This window comes from Lepidochelys kempii, chromosome 8, assembly GCF_965140265.1.
Source record: "Lepidochelys kempii isolate rLepKem1 chromosome 8, rLepKem1.hap2, whole genome shotgun sequence".
NCBI classification, from domain to species: Eukaryota; Metazoa; Chordata; order Testudines; family Cheloniidae; genus Lepidochelys; species Lepidochelys kempii.
Window position 1 is genome coordinate 104,251,825 of NC_133263.1, and position 18,058 is coordinate 104,269,882.

General features: G+C 42.0%; 1 protein-coding gene across 7 annotated transcripts in view; it reads right to left on the minus strand.

The window, feature by feature from the left end:
• Nucleotides 1-18,058, minus strand: part of MAST2 (microtubule associated serine/threonine kinase 2) — a 388,109-nt gene that overhangs the window by 299,953 nt on the left and 70,098 nt on the right. The window lies entirely within an intron of this gene.

The window sequence follows — 18,058 nt, forward strand, 5'->3', positions numbered from 1 at the left end:
CCGATTGCCATGAGTTTTCAGAGATAATGGCCAATGGCTCTGCAATCACATCCGCCAATTCCTTTAGCACTCTCGGATGCAACGCATCCGGCCCCATGGACTTGTGCATGTCCAATTTTTCTAAATATGTTTGAAATGTTTATTGTACATGTTTATTGACACCCTCAAAGAATCTTAGTAGATTTGTAAAGGGAAATCATGCCTCACCAAAGTCATGTTGACGCTTCCTCAACACACGATGTTCATAGAATCATAGAATATCAGGGTTGGAAGGGACCCCAGAAGGTCATCTAGTCCAACCCCCTGCTCAAAGCAGGACCAATTCCCAGTTAAATCATCCCAGCCAGGGCTTTGTCAAGCCTGACCTTAAAAACCTCTAAGGAAGGAGATTCTACCACCTCCCTAGGTAACGCATTCCAGTGTTTCACCACCCTCTTAGTGAAACAGTTTTTCCTAATATCCAATCTAAACCTCCCCCACTGCAACTTGAGACCATTACTCCTCGTTCTGTCATCTGCTACTATTGAGAACAGTCTAGAGCCATCCTCTTTGGAACCCCCTTTCAGGTAGTTGGAAAGCAGCTATCAAATCCCCCCTCATTCTTCTCTTCTGCAGGCTAAACAATCCCAGCTCCCTCAGCCTCTCCTCATAAGTCATGTGTTCCAGACCCCTAATCATTTTTGTTGCCCTTCGCTGGACTCTCTCCAATTTATCCACATCCTTCCTGTAGTGTGGGGCCCAAAACTGGACACAGTACTCCAGATGAGGCCTCACCAATGTCGAATAGAGGGGAACGATCACATCCCTCGATCTGCTCGCTATGCCCCTACTTATACATCCCAAAATGCCATTGGCCTTCTATGTTCATCTATGTGTCTGATAATTCTGTTCTTTACCATAGTTTCAGAACCAGGCAAACTGGTTCAAGTTACAGAGTAGCAGCTGTGTTAGTCTGTATCCACAAAAAGAAAAGGAGGACTTGTGGCACCTTAGAGACTAACAAATTTATCTGAGCATAAGCTTTCGTGAGCTGTAAGGTGCCACTGGTTCAAGTTAGGCTTACTGGCCTGTAATTCCCAGGATCACATCTGGAGCCTTTTGTAAAATTGGTGTTACATTAGCTACCCTCCAGTCATCTGGTACGAAAGCTGATTTAAGTGACAGGATACATACCACAGTTAGTAGTTCTGCAATTTCATATCTGAGTTCCTTCAGAACTACTGTTTAAATTATCAATTTGTTCCAAAACCACCTCCACCACATCTCAATCTGGGACAGTTCCTCAGATTTGTCACCTAAAAAAAAAAAATGGCTCGGGTATGGGGATCTCCTTCACATCCTCTATAATGAAGACCAATGCAGTTGTAACTCAACTCCCGTCCACACACAAAAATCTCTTGTTCAAGTTAAGGGATGCTTTAAACTCAAACTACTTAGACGGCGGGGAGAGGGGGTGCATGCACATGAAGGGTATGAATCTTGTGTTGCTGAGGCTCAAGCTAGTGATGCAGCAGGGACACACCAACTTAACAACAATTTATCAGCAGCTAATTGAAACACTCTGTGCTGCTAAACAAATCACTAACTCTCGTGTTGCATTGAAGCGTGGGTCCTTCCAGTAGAGGTAGGCTAGTTGAGTGCTGTAACTCCTGTACTCACTCAAGCTAATTGCTGCAATAATTTAAGAGACTATGCTTACTCCTTCCACAAGACTTTAGAAAATAGGTTTTGGGGTTCTTTTAATCTTCAAACTACTTTTTTCTTTCACTAATTTCATGGCAATTAGAATTAGAGCAGAAAACCAGGGGTGAGGTTCTGTGCTGTGCTTCTAGTTATGGTAGTTTTAACCACCTTTGCTCTCTCTCAATACTGGGTTGTTTAGAGGGATGGAGAGGCCCCGGCATAACTTATACAGCCCTGAGGTCTTAGTTCCAACAACATTGCTAGCTTGCCTTATGAGTCACTATGCTACCTTGAATCTCTGCAACACCTGCCCCTGCCGAAAATACCCAATTACTCCTAGTGCATGGTATTGCAAGGGAGTCCTTGGGGTCTTATGACTGTCTTGTACCATGCCTGCACCAGGGGAATCTTCCCCAAGTCAGATATGATGCTTTTAGAGCCCTTTGGTTCTGCCAGAGCCCTTGAAAGTAGCAAGGACAAAACGGGACTAAGAATTTCACCCTAGGCTCCAAAAGTTGTGAGAGCCCTGTCATCAGTAAAGAATGAGACACACAGTGCTACCACGATTTTCTATTCTCAAAACTGTAGGAGCTCTACAGCTATATAAAGACTAAGGCCCCGATGCCACAATTCCTTGCACACGGTGCATACCACTGTAACCTGCAGGGATGCACTGCAGGACTGGGGCCCAACTTTCCATTCAAGCCACAGATGGGACACCACTTGATACAACTTTAATAGCTTCAGACAACAATCTGACTTTTTTTATTAAGCTATGCTCTAGAGCAACTATTTGTTTTGAAATTTAAAAAACATGAGTTGTTCTGCAATTGTTTCACAGTATTAAGATCTCATATTGCCTTGTTTTAAATCAGTATAAATTTGGGGGCATGAAGTAGAAACAGGCTCTTTGTTTCTCTGTAAATCTTAGTAAGTTTGCAAGTTTCTTTTGTGGCTATTTTTTTTAATATATATTGTTCTTCAGAGGAGTTCATAGGTACCTGAATACTGAGATACAGAATAATAAATTATGTAATACCAAGCAAACAGAAAGCTTCCATGTAGTTTAGGACTAAAACTTGAGCTATTCAAAACTATTTAAAATATACAGACCTTTAAAAGTTCTCCTCAAACTCCAAGAAATAAAAAATAACCCTAATTTTGAGGGAAAAGATATTGAACTATAGAAGTATAATAAAAAGTTAAAAATAATCAACAAAGCAAATAATGGTTTAACTTATTATTATTATTATTATAGCAACATAATCTAGAGGTCTCAGTACAGAGAAGGAGAGTTGTACCCCAAACAAATAGGTTTCCTGGTCCAAAGACTAGAAATTATCGGGCACAAGCTGGTACCATAAAGGAAAATACACTCTAAATACAGAGTGGCTGACCATCAATACACTGATGCAGTATTAAATTACCATTTTCTAGCGAAGCAGGTGTATGGTTTCTGCAACACCTACATGCAAAAAGAGGACGGGGTGTTACAAAGAGCAAAACAGTTGGTGTTACTTGAACAGGAGATAGTCTTCTGAAACAACCGATTTAACCAGGCCCCTTTACTTTTAGGGGAAAAAACCACAGAATCATAGGACTGGAAGGGACTTTGAGAGACTAAGCATTATCTATTCTAGACCATTCCTGACAGATGTCTGTCCAACCTGCTCTTAAAACTCTCCAGTGATAGAGATTCCACAACCTCCCTAGGCAATTTATTCCAGTGCTTACCCAGCCTGAGAGGAAGTTTTTCTTAAGGTACAGCCTAAACCTCCCTTGCTGCAATTTAAGCCCACTGCTTCTTGTCCTATCCTCAGAGGTTAAAAACTATTCTTCTCCCTTCTCCTTGTAACAACCTTTTACAATAACAGTTTTCAAGTACATGTCTCCCCTCAGTCTTCTCTTTTCCAGACTGAAAAAATTGGGTTTGTTTAATCTGCCCTCACAGGTCATGTTTTCTAGACCTTTAATCATTTTTCCTGCTCTTTTCTGGACTTTCTCCACATCCTTCCTGAACTGTGGAGCCCTGAACTGGACACAGTACTCCAGTTGAGGCCCAATCAGCACAGAGTAGAGCGGAAGAATTACTTCTCGTGTCTTGCTTACAACCCTCCTGCTAATACAACCCAGAAAGATGTTTGTTTTTTGTTTTTTTTGTTTTTTTGGCATAAGTGTCACACAGATGACTCATGTTTAGCTTGTGGTCCACTATGACTCCCAGATCCCTTTCCATAGTACTGGTTCCTAGGCAGTCAGTTCCCGTTTTGTATGTGTGCAACTGATTGTTCCTTCCTAAATGGAATACTTTGCATTTGTCCATGTTGAATTTCATCCTATTTACTTCAGACCATTTCTCCAGTTTGTCCAGATGATTTTGGATCCTCCAAAGCACTTGCAACCCCTCCCAGCTTAGTATCGTCCACAAAGTGTAAGTGTACTTTCTATGCCATTATCTAAATCATTGATGAAAATATTTAACAGTACCAGACCCAGAACTGATCCCTGCGGGACCCCACTTGTTATATCCTTCCAGCATGACTGTCATAAATATAAAGGGAAGGGTAAACCCCTTTGAAATCCCTCCTGGCCAGGGGAAAGCTCCTCTCACCTGTAAAGGGTTAAGAAGCTAAAGGTAACCTCGCTGGCACCTGACCAAAATGACCAATGAGGAGACAAGATACTTTCAAAAGCTGGGAGGAGGGAGAGAAACAAAGGGTCTCTGTCTGTCTATATGCTGTTTCTGCCGGGGATAGACCAGGAATGGAGTCTTAGAACTTTTAGTAAGTAATCTAGCTAGGTACGTGTTAGATTATGATTTCTTTAAATGGCTGAGAAAAGAATTGTGCTGAATAGAATAACTATTTCTGTCTGTGTATCTTTTTTGTAACTTAAGGTTTTGCCTAGAGGGATTCTCTATGTTTTGAATCTAATTACCCTGTAAGGTATCTACCATCCTGATTTTACAGAAGTTTTACTTCTATTTACTTCTATTTCTATTAAAAGTCTTCTTGTAAGAAAACTGAATGCTTTTTCATTGTTCTTAAGATCCAAGGGTCTGGGTCTGTAGTCACCTAGGCAAATTGGTGAGGCTTTTTACCAAACCTTGTCCAGGAAGTGGGGTGCAAGGTTTTGGGAAGTATTTTGGGGGGAAAGACATTTCCAAACAGCTCTTCCCCAGTAACCAGTATTTGTTTGGTGGTGGTAGCGGCCAATCCAAGGACAAAGGGTGGAATATTTTGTACCTTGGGGAAGTTTTGACCTAAGCTGGTAAAGATAAGCTTAGGTGGTTTTTCATGCAGGTCCCCACATCTGTACCCTAGCGTTCAGTGTGGGGAAGGAACCTTGACAATGACTGAACCACTGATAACTACTCTCTGGGAACGGTTTGCCAACCAGTTCTGCACCATCTAGGTTGCATTTCCCAAGTTTGTTTATGAGAAGGTCATGCGAGACAATGTCAAAAGCTTTACTAAAGTCAGGATATACCATGTCTACCGCTTCTCCCTCCACCCATCCACAAGGCTTGTTACCCTGCCCAAAAAAAAAAGCTATCAGGTTGGTTTGACACAAGTTGTTCTTGACAAATCCAGGCTGACTGTTATTTATCACTTTATCTTCTAGATGTGTGCGAATTGATTGCTTAATTATTTGCTCCATTATCTTTCCAAGTACAGAAGTTAAGCTGGCTGGTCTGTAATTCCCTAGGTTCTCCTTATTGCCCTTTTCCAGTCTTCTGGAATCTCTCCCGTCGTCCATGAATTTTCAAAGATAATCGTTAATGGCTCCGATATCTCCTCAGTCAGCTCCTTGAGTAATCTAGGATGCATTTCATCAGGCCCTGGTGACACCTCCTCAGAAAGAGTAACAGTGAACACCAGAAACAGAGACTGCCATGCCAAAATGTAAAATAGTGAGAAAAGGTGAACCTAACATTATATGCCTCCCTCTCTACGTAAATATTTATGAATTCTCTGATGACCACAACAAGAATGCCAGGTTTTGACAATACTTCTCAACCTTGTACAGAAGAATGAGTGAAAGAGCACCAAGATAAGATAATAAACACACTAGGGTCAAGGAAACCCATAAAACCCCTGTTGCAACTTCACTGTAAGAACACAGCATCTGCTCCAGTGACATGTCACATTCTACATAAAGTCTGAATAATTACTCGTATACTACTTTAAGCTAAAAGAAAAAGAAAAACAACTTTAAAAAGCTAATTTGCCATGCACACCACAGTAGTTTCTCTCTCTCTACAGCTATAATAGTGCTGCTGTCAGAAAGAACTGAGCCTGTGTGCCAAAATCGATTCAACAAGCTTTTAGACACAAAACAACAGAGCTTCTGCGGATAATGAGAGCTGCAATCATTCAAACTGACAGTCTAGGCGAGTTCCAAGAATTTACATTTGCCCACCTAAACCTAAGATGCTCTTCTATGCATCCCAAAGATTGTTGCTTGAGTTTTCTTTTGGGCATGGAAATCTCCTTTTAGCTAAGAGATCAATACTAAGAAATAGGAATTAACTTGAAAAAGATTTGAGCATTTCCAGAGCAAAGCAAAATGCTGGTAAGAGCTCTGTTCAAATCACAAGTATCAAAACAGAATATAATTTTGTACCAGATCTAAATGTTAAATAACTACCACATAATTACTTCTTTTATAGACAGATATAGATAAATGTAAGTAATTTATTTTCAGTGCCATTTGCTAGTTAAAACCGAAAAATAATCTATCCACTACTGCCACACACTGGGTGTACTCTGCCATGGTGCATATTTATGTTCTCTGTAATTATCATCACACAAATAGCTTTTGTGCAGAATTTAAATGCATTCCTACCAAAAAAGGATCTAAAGAGCAATTCTTAACTTTTTTTAAAAAAAAAATTAAGATAACCAGTTTTCCACAAATACTACTCTGCATAATAACGGGATTGTTCTTGATATATAGCAAAACTTCTTCCAGCGATGTATTAGGTCCTTGACAGCATAGGGTAAATCTCTGTAGGTGTTAAAATACAGCCCTATGTTCGGCTCAAGATAACTTCAAATTAATATATTAAAGTACCTGCAATATCTTATGACAGCATCCTATGTTCGGCTCAAGATAACTTCAAATTAATATATTAAAGTATCTGCAATATCTTATGACAGCATACTCCACCCCCTTGTTGAAGCCGTTCCCTGATTCTCCATTGTTTGTGTATTAAATTCTAACTTCTGTCTCTGATTGCCTTCTATCACGCAATCCCATCTGCATGTTTGACCTGTTCTCCCCATATACTCTGCTAAGGGGCTCCTTCTTCCCCTCCTCATACGAACAACTCTCTGCCTTCTTCCACGCTGTCCATCCCTCACGCTTGGAATGCTCTCCCAAAATTCATTTGCCAAGACTTAATCCAAATCTCTCAGATTTACTCCTGCTGTGACGCTTACAAGAAATGAATTTAAACTTTTAATAAAACTAGTTATAAGCGTGCATGAACTGAGACTGTTATTTATGTAACCCTATCCAAATCCACCTAATTCCCTTCTCAAATACCTCCATCTTTTTCTCATCTGATTATTTCAGGGTGCAACTTCTATAACTTTACACAAAAATAAATCAAATTCATTCATACAAGCATAACTGTTGTGCTAACATATTGCTTCCTAACACTATATAAACCTATGTAGTTCAACCTCCACAATCATAGTCTCAGCAATTCAAAACTCTTTGTTAGCTAAAGGAGGGTCATGACCCGATTTTGGATATCGATTACATTGAAAATTTCCTTGATTAAACGAACTTAGTTGATGTCTCCCATAACATTCTGATAATCAGCGTCTTACCATCTCAAATATGAACAAGCTTAAAATAAGGTTACCTATTTATCATAGGTTTCAGAGTAGCAGCCGTGTTAGTCTGTATTTGCAAAAAGAAAAGGAGTACTTGTGGCACCTTAGAGACTAACTAAATTTGTTAGTCTCTAAGATGCCACAAGTACTCCTTTTCTTTTTGCTATTTATCATAGCTACGCAAATTTCTATTAAATAGCTGTATGGCCCACTTATGAATGCAAATGAAGTGTACACTCACCAAATACAAATTCCTCCTTCTGTAGTGAACAATACCTAGTATATCAGCAACAATAGGTGTTGAGGCCACCTAGGATTTACGCAAAATACTAAAGACTGTTCGACTTCCATAAAAACACTAGATGGCACCATATCCTCTCTCTCAGGTTAAGAGAAGAGCTATACAAACAGAAAAAATTTGTTTTCTTAAATGTTTTCTACCACCCTAATTGCTGGGTTTAAGACAAAAACAGCAAGAGACAGTAAAATACTGTAAGCTATAAAGCAATTTTAAAAAAATTAGTTCCTCCGCACAACGGCTTCCAAAGCAAAGCTAGGTCACCATTAAATGGCTCCAGTATAGTATGATTTCAACACTAAAACACTTCTGCTATACAATCTCATATTAACTTTCTCCAGGGCCTTTGAACACCCTTTGCAGCAAAATTTGCCATACTTGAAATTACAGACTTGAGGGGTTTTTAAGTTGAGAAGTCTCCACCAGCAGATGGCATTATTGCATCAAAGACTCATGTAGTTGCAGAGAAATATGTACAACCTATGAAACTGCTGGTTTAGATTTAACATAAAAGCAACCTGTGTTCCCTCTAAGGTATGTGCCTGTGTGGTTGCACAGGAGGTCATCAAGGGCTGCACGCCAGCCGCACAGGCCCACACACAGGTGAGCGTGGAGAATGTGTAGGGTGGGTAGGGGCAGTGGGGCGAGATGGGGGGCAGTGATGAAGGTTTGGAGGAGCTTCAGACCTGCAGGGCTGTGGCGGGGCAGAAAAGATGCATCTCCCTCCTCCCCCCCCAGCCCTAGGGTTCGGGGAGTCCTCTCTCCCCACTGCAGCCCCAGAGATGTGGGAGCCTTGTGATTCAAGAGACTTTGGGTCTTTCCCCAGCTCTACCATTAAGTTTCTGTGTAGCCTTGGGAAATCACCTCACCCCCACACTGTGCCTCAGTTTCCCCATTTTCCAGATGGGAATAATGATATTGACCTTTCTCTGTAAAACACTAAGAATTATAAAGGAAAAGCACTAAATATTGTTGGCTTTTAGATTTGTGTTTTAAAAGGAAATTACCAAAACTAGGACTAATGGAAATCTTTGACTGTTTTTGTCTGATTTCCAATCACAACAATTCCCTGTTGTGGATTTAAACCTCCCCTCGCAATGTTTACAAAGCTTTTTGTGGGCAGAAGGACCACGTGGTTTATCTAGGGGCCTGATCCTGCAAAGTATTACTCATGGAGCTGTTACTCATGTGAGTGGTCTCATGGAAAGAAGTGGGAGAACTTCATGTGAAGTGAAAGTTTGCCTGAACCCATATATTTGTAAAGTACTGTGTAAATTTACAGAGCTATATGCGTTTCACTGTAATAACCTAGATATTGGAACATTTTATCTATGCATGAGAATCTTAAGGTGAACTTGACTGTGCTACTTTAATTGTCCAAACTAATCCAGGGTAAAAATATAAACATGAAGGTTCAATAGCTTATAGGACTTTAAAAGTGCCTTGTCTTGTTCATACAAGAGGATGGTAGCAAGGGGAATTTGAGTGCTTTTTTAAATTATTTTGAGTCTCAGTGTCCTAATTTAAAAAGAAACATTTACTTCGATTTCTAATATTGTGGTGTTATATTTTACATTCAGATGAGACCTTTACAGATGAAGCCCTGTCTGAACATTACGTATCCCCAGCATTTTGCATAAGAGGAAAAGATTCTTCCTATCCAAAATTCCCCTTCTCTTTTCTAACTACTGCACAGTGCTCTCTGTGCTGTTGACCTAGCTGGCTGCTGACTTTCCACCTCACAGGTGGCTGCATTTCAGTGGTGCATTTAAATGTATAGTTTGCGAAGCATGTACTGATAGGTACTGCAGTCGTCACCTGAAGACAAACCTTCCCTAAGACCCAGCTAGGTACAAGCAGTAAGATATTGTGAGCTCTTGGCGGAGTAAAGGCTGCCATGAAAGTACAAAGGTGATGGCACATATCCGCATATTATCTCAATATTGGTGCTGCACATAACAAAATTCATTCCGCACATGGATGGAAAAAGTTAGAGGGAACATTGAAAGCAACCTCGAATTACTGAGGTTTTCACAGACATACACCATACACATTTATTCAGTCGCAAGAAATTAATACAATTCTGAAATAGACCATTCTGTAATAAAGAAGATTTCTGCTTCAGCTGTCAGAGAGCAGAGCCAATAATACTCTCAAACACCATTTTTATATACTGTTTTGAGTACTTATCGATATTAATACACAAAAGCAGTGTTGTGTGTTAGTTAACATTGGGCTATATACATGACATACGTAAAATAAAACCTAGAAAGCAAGAAAATGAAAACTTAAGGCAAACCATGATACATACACTCTCCTCCACCAAAAATGCACACATGACCGTACATCAGAGAATAAACTACAACCTTAATTCTGCCCCACTACAGATGTCGTCAGACTTCCAGCAGCTAGGGTGACTAGACAGTAAATATGAAAAATCGGGACAGAGGGTGGGGGGTAATAGAAGTCTATATAAGAAAAACACCCAAAAATCGGAACATCTGGTCACCCTACCAGCAGCCCCAACCTCAAATTCCACTGAGCCTACCATTCCAACCATCCCCTCACTATCCCATCTGCATAGCTCTGTGCAAAATTCCCCATTCATGGCTGGGGAATTTTATTGGGGTACATTTGTGTCTTGGACCTAATGGTCCAATGTTGTCTGGAGTCAGGCATGTAAGGAGTCTCTCAGCTTCCCCTGCTGTGAGGGCTCTGCATCTGGACCCTTGCACCTTCTAGCTGACTGCTCAAAACTAGAAAGAAACTTGAAGTCAGGTCTTTGGGAATGAAGGTAGCTGAAAGCGAACTGCCTCACTTTTTCAAGGCCAATAGACTCAAGACACTAAATATGTTGTTCCTTTTAAAATACAAACTAGAGCTCCAACTCATAGGCCTGTAATAGGGAGACCATAGTTCTAAGAAGTGGATAGATTACTGGATCATTTCTAACTTCTCCAAAGAGCAGACTGCTTCTAAAAGGAAGAGTTGTTACTCTGGCCTTGGAGAATTAATCCTATGTACAGTATACTTTTTCAGTCACAAAGATATTTTAACTAATGCAGTCAAGACCATAACTCTGGGTATCATCCAAATAATGTGGTATATGGCACTGCATGTGAACAAAAGTGCTTAGCCCAGAAAAGAATCATAGAATATCAGGGTTGGAAGGGACCTCAGTTGGTCACCTAGTCCAACCCCCTGCTCAAACCAGGACCAATCCCCAAATAAATCATCCCAGCCAGGGCTTTGTCAAGCCTGACCTTAAAAATCTCAAAGAAAGGAGATTCCACCACCTCCCTAGGTAATGCATTCCAGTGTTTCACCACCCTCCTAGTGAAAAAGTTTTTCCTAATATCCAACCTAAACCTCCCCCACTGCAACTTGAGACCATTACTCCTCGTTCTGTCATCAGCTACCACTGAGAACAGTCTAGAGCCATCCTCTTTGGAACCCCCTTTCAGGTAGTTTAAAGCAGCTATCAAATCCCCCCTCATTCTTCTCTTCTGCAGACTAAACAATCCCAGTTCCCTCAGCCTCTCCTCATAACTCATGTGTTCCAGTCCCCTAATCATTTTCGTTGCCCTCCACTGGACGCTTTCCAATTTTTCCACAGTCCCTCCATTGGACTTTTCCAATTCTTCTTGTAGTGTGGGGCCCAAAACTGGACACAGTACTCCAGATGAGGCCTCACCAATGTCGAATAGTGGGGAATGATCGTGTCCCTCGATCTGCTGGCAATGCACCTACTTATACAGCCCCAAATGCCATTGGCCTTCTTGGTAACAAGGGCACACTGTTGACTCATATCCAGCTTCTCGTCCACTGTAACCCCTCGGTCCTTTTCTGCAGAACTGCTGCCTAGCCATTCGGTCCCTAGTCTGTAGCGGTGCATTGGATTCTTCCATCCTAAGTACAGGATTCTGCACTTGTCCTTGTTGAACCTCAGACTTCTTTTGGCCCAATCCTCTAATTAGTCTAGGGCCCTCTGTATCCTATCCCTACCCTCCAGCGTATCTACCTCTTCTCCCAGTTTACTGTCATCCGCAAACTTGCTGAGGGTGCAGTCCACACCATCCTCCAGATCCTTAATGAAGATATTGAACAAACCCAGCCTCAAGACCAACCTTTGGGGCACTCCACTTGATACCAGCTGCCAACTAGTCATGGAGCCATTGATCACTACCCGTTGAGCCCGACAATCTAGCCAGCTTTCTATCCACCTTATAGTCCATTCATCCAGCCCATACTACTTTAACTTGCTGGCAAGAATACTGTGGGAGACCGTGTCAAAAGCTTTGCTAAAGTCGAGGAATAACACGTCCACTGCTTTCCCCTCATTCACAGAGACAGTTATCTCGTCATAAGAAGGCAATTAGATTAGTCAGGCATGACTTGCCCTTGGTGAATCCATGCTGACTGTTCCTGATCACTTTCCTCTCCTCTAAGTGCTTCAGAATTGATTCCTTGAGGACCTGCTCCACGATTTTTCCAGGGACTGAGGTGAGGCTGACAGGCCTGTAGTTCCCAGGATCCTCCTCCTTCCCTTTTTTAAAGATGGGCACTACATTAGCCTTTTTCCAGTCGTCCGGGACCTCCCCTGATCACCATGAGTTTTCAAAGATAACAGCCAATGGCTCTGCAATCACATCCGCCAACTCCTTCAGCACTCTCGGATGCAGCGCATCCGGCCCCAGGGACTTGTGCTTGTCCAGGTTTTCTAAATAGTCCCGAACCACTTCTTTCTCCACAGGGGGCTGGTCACCTCCCCCCCATGCTGTGCTGCCCAGTGCAGCAGTCTGGGAGCTGACCTTGTTCGTGAAGAGAGAAGCAAAAAAAAGCATTGAGTACATTAGCTTTTTCCACATCCTCTGTCACTAGGTTGCCTCCCTCATTCAGTAAGGGGCCCACACTTTCCTTGACTTTCTTCTTGTTGCTAACATACCTGAAGAAACCCTTCTTGTTGCTCTTAATGTCTCCTACTCGCTGCAGCTCCAGGTGTGATTTGGCCTTCCTGATTTCACTCCTGCATGCCCGAGCAATATTTTTATACTCTTCCTTGGTCATTTGTCCAATCTTCCTCTTCTTGTAAGCTTCTTTTTAGTGTTTAAGATCAGCAAGGATTTCACTGTTAAGCCAAGCTGGTCGCCTGCCATATTTACTATTCTTTCTACACATCGGGATGGTTTGTCCCTGTAACCTCAATGAGGATTCTTTAAAATACAGCCAGCTCTCCTGCACTCCTTTCCCCCTCATGTTATTCTCCCAGGGGATCCTGCCCATCATAGAATCATAGAATATCAGGGTTGGAAGGGACCTCAGGAGGTCATCTAGTACAACCCCCTGCTCAAAAGCAGGACCCATCCCCAATTAAATCATCCCAGCCGAGGCTTTGTCAAGCCTGACCTTAAAAACTTCTAAGGAAGGAGATTCCACCACCTCCCTAGGTAACGCATTCCAGTGTTTCACCACCCTCCTAGTGAAAAAGTTTTTCCGAATATCCAACCTAAACCTCCCACACTGCAACTTGAGACCATTACTCCTTGTCCTGTCCTCTTCCACCACTAAGAATTGTCTAGAACCATCCTCTCTGAAACTACCTCTCAGGTAGTTGAAAGCAGCTATCAAATCCCCCCTCATTCTTCTCTTCTGCAGACTAAACAATCGCAGTTCCCTCAGCCTCTCCTCATAAGTCATGTGTTCCAGTCCCCTAATCATTTTTGTTGCCCTTCGCTGGACTCTCTCCAATTTCTCCACATCCTTCTTGTAGTGTGGGGCCCAAAACTGGACACAGTACTCCAGATGAGGCCTCACCAATGTCGAATAGAGGGGAACGATCACGTCCCTCGATCTGCTCGCTATGCCCCTACTTATACATCCCAAAATGCCATTGGCCTTCTTGGTAACAAGGGCACACGGCTGACTCATATCCAGCTTCTCGTCCACTGTCACCCCTAGGTCCTTTTCCGCAGAACTGCTGCCTAGCCATTCGGTTCCTAGTCTGTAGCTGTGCATTGGGTTCTTCCGTCCTAAGTGCAGGACCCTGCACTTATCCTTATTGAACCTCATCAGATTTCTGAGTTCCCTGAGGGAGTCAAAGTCTGCTTTTCTAAGTCCAGGGTCCGTATTCTGCTGCTCTCCTTTCTTCCTTGTGTCAGGATCCTCAACTCGACCATCTCATGGTCACTGCCTCCCAGGTTCCCATCCACTTTTGCTTTCCCTACTAATTCTTCCTGGTTCGTGAGCAGCAGGTCAAGAAGAGCTCTGCCCCTAGTTGGTTCCTCCAGCACTTGCACCAGGAAATTATCCCCTACGCTTTCCAAAAACTTCCTGGATTGTCTGTGCACCACTGTATTGCTCTCCCAGCAGGTATCAGAGTGATTGAAGTCTCCCATGAGAACCAGGGCCTGCGATCTAGTAACTTCTGTTAGTTGCCAGAAGAAAGCCTCATCCACCTCATCCCCCTGGTCCGGTGGTCTATAGCAGACTCCCACCACGACATCACCCTTGTTGCTCACGCTTCTAAACTTAATCCAGAGACTCTCAGGTTTTTCTGCAGTTTCATACTGGAGCTCTGAGCAGTCATGCTGCTCTCTTACATACAATGCAACTCCCCCACCTTTTCTGCCCTGCCTGTCCTTCCTGAACAGTTTATATACACCCATGACAGTACTCCAGTCATGTGAGTTATCCCACAATAGTAAAAGAAGATTGGTTGGAACCACAGCTTGGTTGGAAGAAGTACTGCAGAAAGGGATCTGGGAGTCATAGTGGACCACAAGCTGAACATGAGTCAACGGTGTTGCAAAAAAAGCAAACATCATTCTGGGATGTATTAGCAGGAGTCTTGTAAGCAAGACATGAGAAGTAATTCTTCCGCTCTACTCAGTGCTGATTAGGCCTCAGCTGGAGTATTGTGTCCAGTTCTGGGCACCACATTTCAGGAAAGATGTGGACAAACTGGAGAAAGTCTAGAGAAGAACAACAAAAATGACTGAAGGTCTAGAAAACATGACCTATGAGGGAAGATTGAAAAAATTGCGTTTCTTTAGTCTGGAAAAGAGAAGACAGAGGTGACATAACAGTTTGCAAGTACATAAAAGGTTGTTACAAGGAGGAGGGAAGAAAAATTGTTCTTCTCAACCTCTGAGGACAGGACAAGAAGCAATGGGCTTAAATTGCAGCAAGGGAGGTTTAAGGTTGTACATTAGGAAAAACTTCCTGTCAGGGCAGTTAAGCACTGGAATAAATTGCCTAGGGAGATTGCAGAATCTTCATTATAGAGGATTTTAAGAGCAGGTAAGAAAAAACACTTGTCAGGGTCTAGATAATACTTAGTCCTACCATGAGTGCAGGGGACTAGACTAGATGACCCCTGGAGGTCCCTTCCAGTCCTATGATTCTATGATCATTGGCCTCCATGGTTCTGCTAAAGTTTTGCAGTCATCTACAAGCTTCAGTCTGCTTATACGTTTTATACCAAGCCAACAGAGAGCAGAAAAAAACCCAATGATTCAAAGGTTCTTCACAGAAGCCACTATCTTTCTACTGACAGGCCCCTTCAAAGTAATTCCTCCTCCTCGGATCATTGTCCTTTATCTGACCCAGAAGATGGGATCATCTATTGCTCTTATTCTGGGACCATCTTAATATCGGATACCCTGAAAGGGAAAGTTCTCTCAGGCGACTGCATTTTACCCAAGATGCAACATTTACTGTCAGATTTCTTTTCCATGAGGAGGGGCAGACAGTGCTTGAAGGGCTCTTTGTGAATCCTAAGACATCTGTTCTTCTCACATTTGGCACGAAAATGGTAGTCCAGAACTTTGTCTCTGACAGTGGCCAAATACTTCAGAAGAAGGTGCAAAAAACCCTGAAATAGGGCCACATAGGGTCATCTGCCCCCATGAAGGTCTCATTCTAACCTCTAACAGTCTAAGAATTAGTTTAAGCCCTAAAGCTTGAGATTTTATATTCATTCCAAACTCCCTCATGCTCTTTTTTTCCCGTTATCTACTTAAACATCCATGAATTTTGTCAAGTTCGTAGTCTAACCAACATCCTGTGTCAATGAATTCCACTGTGTAATAACTCTTTGTTTGAAAGGATTTTCCCTTGGCTCTTGTGTTATGAGACAAGACAAGCTCATGATCTATTCATTTTGTATATTTTGATCATGTCCCCTTTTATTGAACTCTTTCATAAAAGTAAATTTCACTACAATTTCATTTTTCCCCCCACACACTCAAGGAGAACTTTTCCACCCTCTAACATTCTCACTAGCTAATCCAGATTAATTCTGCAATATACTTTGAAAGCAAACCACGGATTTACATAATTGCATTATAATATTTTATGTATTATTCTCCAACCCATTGCTTAAACGTACTAACTTATTGTTTGCTTCTTTTTTTTTGACAACATATTGAACACAGGTCTCCATTGAGTTTTCCACAATAATGCCTAAGTTCTTTTCCTGAATTCATACTGCTAACTTAGAACCTGCAAGTTGTACATAAAACTCACTCAAACTCCCTCAGACTTATCAGAAAGCATGTCAAAAAGGTCAAGTTTTCCTTAACTATCACAGCTAAGTGGTAAAGTCCTCTAATGTCTATAAAAAGCTTCAGGGTGTTCCCCACCTGCAGGACTCATGGTCACTCTAGTAGAGCCATAGCTACCTTATGGCTAGAAGAGTTAGAGGGATTCAGCAGAAGAATGGAGTGAGGTCACCACCTGAAAGTCCTTACAAACAGTACATTTAAAAGGCACAAGAGGCTTGATTGACATCTGCCAATGCTGGGCTCCCTCTGGAGGCGAGTACTGAGCACTGTCATTCTGTACAAGCTTTTTCCTCCCAGAGTCAAGGATCCAATGGGTTGTGCTACTTGAAGCCCATGGATCCAGATTGCCACATATGTAAATGCAAAAACATTTTACCCTACCTGTAAATTGGGTTTCTGACAATCTAGAACACTCCTAGACGTTTATGAGCTAATATTCATACGCAACTTAGTCGTCAGTCTTATTAGTTTAAAAGGCTGCACTCCAGTCTCTGCAGGATTGTTATGGTTACTTTATCAATTTACTTCATGAATGTGTTCAAAAATCTAAGAGATAGCAATCAAAGCACAGGAGTAGAAGTAGTGCCGCTGGAAAGGGAGAAAAAGAAAACAAGAAAAAAACTTTTGGAGGCCTGTCAAATATAAAGGGAAGGGTAACCACCCTTCTGTATACAGTGCTATAAAATCCCTCCTGGCCAGAGGAAACATCCTGTTACCTGTAAAGGGTTAAGAAGCTCAGCTAACCTGACAGGCACCTGACCCAAAGGACCAATAAGGGGAGAAGACACTTTCAGATACGGGTGGGGAGAGGGAAGCTTTTGTTTTGTGCTCTTTGTTTACGTGTTGTTCTCTCTTGGGACTGAGACGTCAGGCAGAAATCCATTTTCTCCAACCCATCCTAATCTAAGTCTCCAATATTGCAACCAGTATAGGTAAGCCAGGCAAGGCGGATTAGTTTATCTTTTGTTTTATGTGAATTTTCCCTGTGTTAAGAGGGAGGTTTATTCCTCTTTTCTGTAACTTTAAGGTTTTGCCCAGAGGGGGATCCTCTGTGTTTTAAATCTGAATACCCTGTAAAGTATTTCCCATCCTGATTTTACAGAGGTGATTCTTTTACCTTTTCTTGAATTAAAATTCTTCTTTTAAGAACCTGATTGATTTTTCATTGTTCTTAAGATCCAAGGGTTTGGGTCTGTGTTTACCTGTACAAATTGGTGAGGATTATCATCAAGCCTTCCCCAGGAAAGGGGGTGTAGGGCCTGGGGGGATATTTTGGGGGAAAGATGTCTCCAAGTGGTCTTTTTCCCTGTTCTTTGTTTAAAACGGTTGGTGGTGGCAGCATACTGTTCAAGGACAAGGCAAAGTTTGTACCTTGGGGAAGTTTTTAACCTAAGCTGGTAAAAATAAGCTTAGGGGGTCTTTCATGCAGGTCCCCATATCTGTACCCTAGAGTTCAGAGTGGAGAAGGAACCCTGACAAGGCCCATGACAGGTTACTCCACCTAGAAAATTCAAACACCAGAGGAAAACCAAGTCCAGATTGTCAAATGAGTGGGAGCAGAAACAAACCATTCAAGTGCATGCAGTAAAGATGACTGTTTTCAATATCCCACCTTTTTGGCACTCGATTGCCATTTTCTTTTCCTGTTCCATCTATTTTATGGAAAC